Below are 7,314 nucleotides of genomic sequence, written 5' to 3'. Positions count from 1 at the left end.
GGTCAAACATAATATTGAGTGGAAAAAGTAAGTTGCAGAACAACTTGTTAAGGCAACCTCATTTTTATACAAATCATTACAGCAAAATAATACAATACCAGTTAGGATTGTATCTGGCTGCATTTAAAGAAATTTAACAACAGTGGTTCAACCAAACAGGGTGTTGTAATTTTCTCATGTAAGATTTCAGCTAAAGGTGATCCAGCTGAAGTTGGCTCCCAGCTGCCATCAACTGTGTCCCCACAAAGCAAGGAGGGGAATAAAATTTACCCGGTCTGGTGGTCCAAAAGATGAACAAAGGATGATAAAGTGTAATTAGTCCACTTTTGCTAAAGGGACTCAAAAATTTATTTTCGTATAGGCGCAAACCTGCCACCAGAGTCCCTTTTGTAAGGATCATGGCTTATTTTACTTTCTTCTATGCATTCATCCTCAGGATCACAAGACGAAAACTCTTGTGACAAATATTGCATCCATGCTCAGATCTAAAGAGGGAGAGACACAAGATGAAACTGAATCTAAATCTGCCCCATCTTACCAAGAAAATTATGGTTTTACTAGAAGTCCTACCTTTTAAATTACTTATGGCTCCTTGACCAAAACTTGGCCATGTCCTTCTCTACCTACCGTTTGGCTTTTTAGCTAATGACAGAAGAACCTGGGAGCGGGGATGACTAGGACTCACTAGGCCACAGACCAAAGTTCTGATAGGACAGAAGAGAAAAGGGGATTGGTGACAACTAGGTGGGTCACTAGAATTTATTGTCTCAAGTATTACATGTTGTTTAAATATAAGTAATAAAAGATATCAAAATGTAGACTGTGAGAATACATACCAAATTTGTGAAAATGTGTGTCTCCAGGCAGGGAGAAAGAGGAATACAACTGAATAGAAGTACAAAGAGGATTTTCAGTTGATCTCCGTTATCTTTAAGCATTCATATTTTAAAACATCTGAAGCAAATGTGACAAAATATTAGAGTTGTTAAACCTGGATGTTAGATACATGAATCTTATACTCTGTACTTCACTGTAATTGTTCAAAATCAAGAAAAAAATCTTCGAAGGTATTTTGTTAACCTTCAAAATGCTGGGGCTAGTTGTAAGTGTTCTTTTACCTTGAGAGAGAAAGAAACATGAAAGTATCTGCCCAAATGATGAACGAAAGGAGGACTAAGATAAAAATTCCAGGGAGCTACATTCCCACTGGCCCCTAAGCTAGACAATTCTTGGAAGTTCTAACACCCAAATCCATATTACATACAGAGTCTCCCAGGGGCATACTCTGAAACAATTAAACTAGGATTTGAGCAGAACTATGGGGAAAAAAAAATTAAGTATTCATGATTCACCTTGTTCTCACTGAAAGTCAGCATAAAAGCTTACACGTACAATGTTTCCAAATAGCTGACTGTCCTAACATTTTCTTTCATAAGAGATAGGTCACGCAGGATACGCATACAAGAAGTGCTTTTATGTAAGACATTTTTATCCCCCCTCTTCACCATAAAAAATGTGTAATGAATTATTTTCTAAAATTGATGGTTTTGGAGCATTCATTTTCATGAAAGTCAAAGTCACCCCCACACAGTCATGAATTCTTTTTGGATGCAATTCAGACTTTCCAAGGTTACCATTTCAGGTTTTACAAAAGAATTATACCTCTCTGACAAGAGGTATCTAGGAGAAGTTGAGGAACAAAAAGTTAAGGAAGCAGAAGACAAGATGAGGTGACATCAGCAGCACTGGGCATTTAATGAGTACTTAAGAACTTATTTTCATGAAATATAGACAAAGTCAGTTTAGAGTAGGTTTTAATTTATTCAGATGAAGAAGTCAAAGAAAGAAAAGAAAGGAAGATGCCATTTTAGTTTCACTTTTACTTGCTGTAGATTAATATCCCATGACCTAAAGTGCTTGCATGCAAAGAGGAAGAGTTAGGGAGAGAAAGGAAGGGGGAAACCTGTGTCATAGAAACTTGAAGGGTCTTCTGTCATACAACCCTACAGATTCCCTGCCATGGTGCCTTTCTTGTATTCTTTTAATTGTTTTGGAAAATGTAGTAAGGGTGTCAGTGCAGGAAGGAGGAAAAATGAGTGTTCTTTTTTCCAGCTCTACTGAATACAGAAGAGAAGCCAATCAAAAGAAAACACTCTGACATAAATAATTCTAGTACCACAGAAACAAAGGCAATTGCTTTTCTTTGAATGAATGTGCACAACTTAAATTTCTCTGTGGGAAGAGGTAGTCAAATGACTTTTCTCATTTTCGATGAGTGTTAGAATACTTCTGGAAATGGACCCTGTTGGCAACAAACCAGCTCAGGGCCCAAAGAAAGAGTGGTAATTCAATCCCATTCTGATTATGCTGAGAAATGGAGTTGTCATTTTATGGAGGTGGGTTTGTACCCACTTCCAGGGACAGTGAGACTATTTTACTGGTTAAAGCTAAGTGTAGAAAATTACAGACCAATGGGAAAAGTATATCTACTTAGATTTTTAAGTTGATTTGTTGTCACTACTGCCCCGTGTTGGAACAAAGTCCTTTCATAATGCATTCCTACCTTGGGAGCTGAATCTTTGGACTTGAATCCCTTGGACCCAAAGACTTGACCTTTTATAAGTCTGTTGACCTCTCTGAGTGCTCATTTCCTCATTTGTCTTTTTAGGACTTGCCTCCAGAGTGGCTGTCAAGATTGAGATAAAGATGTGAAAATGTATAAACTTTGAAATGGTGGGCAAGTAAAATTGTTTCAAGGATATTATAGATATTACGTGCTATTAGCAGAAAACTAAAGATGCTTAACTTTTTGTTTTGTTGTAGATTTTGTTTGTATTTTGCTTTTATGTACAGTTAATTCTGATCTTGAGTATGCCATCCCTAGACTACAACTAGGCTGACCCTTCTCTCAGCTTTCATTTCTTTGCTTTCAAGAAGATAAGGAGATCCCAAAGGCTCCAGGAGTATGTGACTCAAAGTACAAATAAAGGGCAGAGTCTATAAGTAAAATCCTTGTACAGGCAACCCCTGAAAGGAAGTCCACAGCATGACACTAAGTGAAACAGCATTTTTGAGGGACTTGAAGCTGAAAAAATAGAAGTTATGATAGTCAATGTTTGCTTTAGCTTTTCCAAGAAGTTGGAGAAACAAGGCCTATAGTTTTTGGAAGATTCTAATTGAAAAGAGGATTTTTATTAAGTTTTAGAAAAGCCATAAGATGAGGGTGAATTTTGTGATAGCTGCTCAAATATTTCCTGAACGTTATCCCTTTCGAGGGACTGGAACTTTGATAAATGTGTCTGTCACCCCAGAGATGCCATGGTGTAATAAATGGATCAGTGCCTGGATGTTTAGTCTTCTATGGAAGAACATAGAATGCAGAAATTCAAGGGTGAGCTTATTTTGGTCGGTGCTGATTTTACATCTGTGCAGGTAGGTGAGCAATTTTAAAACACACATTTTCAAGATGCTATATAGATCACCAGCTCTCAGGCTATGAAGCAGCATGTGTGTGCAGCAGAACCAGAGATATCTGCAAGTTCAATCAAGTCTGATTCAACAGTCTCTAAAGTAGAAGCAACAGCAGATCCAGAAATATCAGCCATTGCCTCTCATGATGTTGACTCCCAAGCCAAAATAAACCAGACTGAATGAACTTTTTTGTCATATCTGATTCAGCAGCACAAAGCTTAATGGGCTCCTTCCCAAAAGAGAGAAGTGGTGGTGGACATCTGTTCTTAAAAATGACTGACATGTTTCCCAGACTAGCATTTTCTCTATGGCTTTTAAGCCATTTATCACTATCACTAAATATTATTTTAAATCTTTCAAAAAGGATTTGAAAGAGTTAAGAAAAGAGATTATAATCCTCAAGTATGGGCCAAGTATATCTTCCTTCTAACATTGTGTTGCTGTAATTAAAGTTGCTAGAGAGTAATGGCCCCAAGTATTCCTGTTAGCCAGTGATTCTGTAAAAATAAACCTCAGTGCTTTTTGACATGTGACAAATGAGCATCTTCTGCCCTGGATATCTACGAGGGATACACTTTAAATTATTCTGAAGGCCTGTAAAGTGCTTTTAAGTCTTCTGTGGGGCTTTCACATGAATGGTGCTTTACCACTTTAAGCACAGAAATGTGGCTGAGTTCAGACAGAAACCTCTCCAGAAGGGTTGCATCCTTTGAAAAGAAGACAGCAGATCATAGCCAAAACCACTGTAAGTCTAAGATGAGCTCTTGCCATGTTTGGGGGATCCTATGGTGCCCATCCCACAGTGATCAAGGGCCATCAAGCTACAAAGGTGTGTTTTCAGAAAACAAACAACTCTCATTTCTTTTAAATCAGTCCTCTAAGATCTACTTCCTTTTTTGCATTTCCTCTTGTATTTCAAAGCGCATGTTGGAGCAAGGCTAGGGACTTCAGGTTCCACACAAAACTCATAAAGAACCAAAATGAGCCCTTCACAGGCAAGAAGATAGGTGTCAGGGAGCGATGTTTATGGAGGCTATAGCAACATTTTTTAAAGACCACTGATATAAAAATTTTCTCTGAAGCAAGTAAAATGTCTTATTCATTTGTGTATCCCTCACATAGCTAGCAGTGGTTTGTATATGATAAATATTAAAAGATATTTGTTGACGTCATTGATCATTCATAGAGCAAAAATATTATTCCTCATGTACCCTGAGAGTCTCCGTGGATTACAGAAAAAATAATAAAATGAGATTTCAATTCCAGAGTTTACCACAGGGGCACCATTTGGTCTAGGCTTCAAATTCACAAAAGGCCTGAAAAATCTCTCATTTCTCCAAGTGAGGTTATATATGCCTTCATAGAGGTGATACTGAAAAGATTGAGAGCTTAAGTTGTTCAAAATATATTCTTAACTTAAGCCAAAGTTTTGGGAGCTCTTTTGAGTTTTTTTTTTAATTTTTAAAGAATGAACTAGTGTATTATTCCATTTATATCTATCTATCTATCTATCTATCTATCTATCTATCTATCTATCTTAAAGGTTCACAAAAGAATAACCTTTAAAGTGTTAATAATGAATTGTAATAAGGTGGGAGTTCATGTGATTTTTGCCCTCTGTATGTTTTACCCTCTGTATGTATTTTATCCTTTTGTATGTTTGAAATTACATTGATCACATATGACTTTATATAATCAGAGAAAGCAACAAAACTGTATTTATTATATGAAACAGAGTATAGGATGCAGCAAATGACTTTGAGAATCAAAGATAACTCCTTAGTCTGAGCCCAAATGACTGAATAGCTAATGGTTCCATTAAGAGAAATTGAGAGATTAGGAAGAGAAACAGATGTGGGGGAGGAGACGTTTTGAATCCAATTGTGAGCACATTAAGTTGGAAGTGCCAGAAGTGCTTCTGCATGGAAGTGTTGAAGAGAAGCTTAGAACAAGGTTGGAAATGCAGATTTAATAGGGCATTTATAAGAGTGGAGTCACGGAGAGACAGATGAGCCCAAATGAACAAGATAGGGCTTGTAAATTTAGAAAGTAAAGGAATAAATAGACCCATGCAGATAGAAGGAGCCAATAATGAGGAACCAGGAGATGATGGTTCTCATACAACCATAGGAGTGGAGGTGACCACTATGTGTGTCAGCCCCTAGGAGGACTTTGCATTCCATCTGGAATCAAAATGAGAAGGAGCTTCTCTAGGGTGGGATTGGGGTGGGATAGGGGCATCTCAGGAAGAAACACCCGCAAATATGAAGTCCCAGAGACAGAAAGAAGGCTGGTGAATTCTGGGAATAGACAAAATTTCAATGCATCTGGAGTTCTGTGGTTATTACAGCAGAGTATAAAACATTACCTGCACCCTCAGATAGCTCACAGTCTGATGGGAGAGACAGACATAGCGGCGAATAATTCCAATACATTATGATAAGCACAGGGATAGAGACAAGACAAGTATGAGTGCTATAAATGCACAGTAATAGAGGGGAGACATTCAGTTCTGGAAGTAGGAGGGTGTAATATTTTTCATAAACTTTCGGAACCTTTTATGAGGGATTTTGCCAAAGAGATGGTAAATAGTGAGTTGGAGATATTGCTAGAAAGGAGAATCTCTGGAAGGGGAAGGGATAAGACAATATATTTATAATATATTTATAAGCTGTTGGATTAGTAAACGCAGATTAAATTGCATAGTTCAGCCAGATTCAAGATAGGATAAAACTTCTGGAGACAGTTGGCCTGTTGCTTCTCTTGCAGACTCTAGTCAAGGTTCATGGTAAGTGATCAATGCTATAGCTCGATATCCACATTGCCTTACCTGGCATCCTTAGGATTGCTGCTTCAAAGGAAACCTACAAATTGGAGACCCAGGACTGAAGGACGTCTTTGCTGTCAGGACAGGGGATGTCTACACTCACTCACCTGGAGTTCCCAGAGGGTGTAGAACAATTTTTGCTTCTGGGATTGTTCTTTCTTCCCTAGCTATCAACTCTGGATGGAGAAATTAGGCCATCAGTAATGGAGTGGTGGCATCACTGAAAAAAGAATTATGCTTGTAAACACAGCAATGTAAAGGATAATGGCATGTTTAGGGGAATACAAGTAGTTTATTATGGTCTAACGGTGGCAGTTATATGTGTTGGGGAGCAGACTGCAGTAATGGGAGACAAAGTTGAAGAATTAGGTTAGGGGCAAATTGTGAAAGTTCTTGAGTTATTTTAGAGGGACTTTAGGTTTGATCTTATGGGCAGTGAGGCATCATGAAAGTGTTTTGAAGAGAAGAGATGTGATCAAATGTGCATTTTAGAACAGCCAGCACTGAATGCAGTTTGGAAGATTACTACGGAGGATTAAACCAGGAGGTTGGAAGACCAGTTGGGAAATAATTGCAATCACTGAGGGAACAAATGATGTGATACCAAATTAAGATAGTAGTACTTGGAATACAGAATGTAGGATAAAGATTGAGAGGAAGTATAAGCCGCATAACTGACAGAATTTAGGGATTACTTAGGAAGAAGGTATAAGAAAAAAGAAGCAAGGACCTAGGAAACATCTGGTTTTGGCGTGGGTGCCTTAGTGGCTGGAGATGCTACTAGTCATTGTTTGGAACACAGGAAAGGAGTAGATCAGGGGTTGAGTGTGGTAAGACATATATAATTTTATATATATATTTGTATAATTATATATATGTATAATTATATATATAAAACATATAATTAAATATATATAATTGAGTCTGTAATACTTGCAGAATATCCAGAGGAGATGGAAATCCAGGCATAGAGTCCAGGAAAGAAAAGAGTTTGGGGTTAGAGATACCAATAAAAA

This window comes from Macaca thibetana, chromosome 9 (genome assembly GCF_024542745.1).
Source record: "Macaca thibetana thibetana isolate TM-01 chromosome 9, ASM2454274v1, whole genome shotgun sequence".
In the NCBI taxonomy this organism is placed as follows: Eukaryota; Metazoa; Chordata; class Mammalia; order Primates; family Cercopithecidae; genus Macaca; species Macaca thibetana.
Note: the sequence above shows the minus strand (reverse complement) of the source record.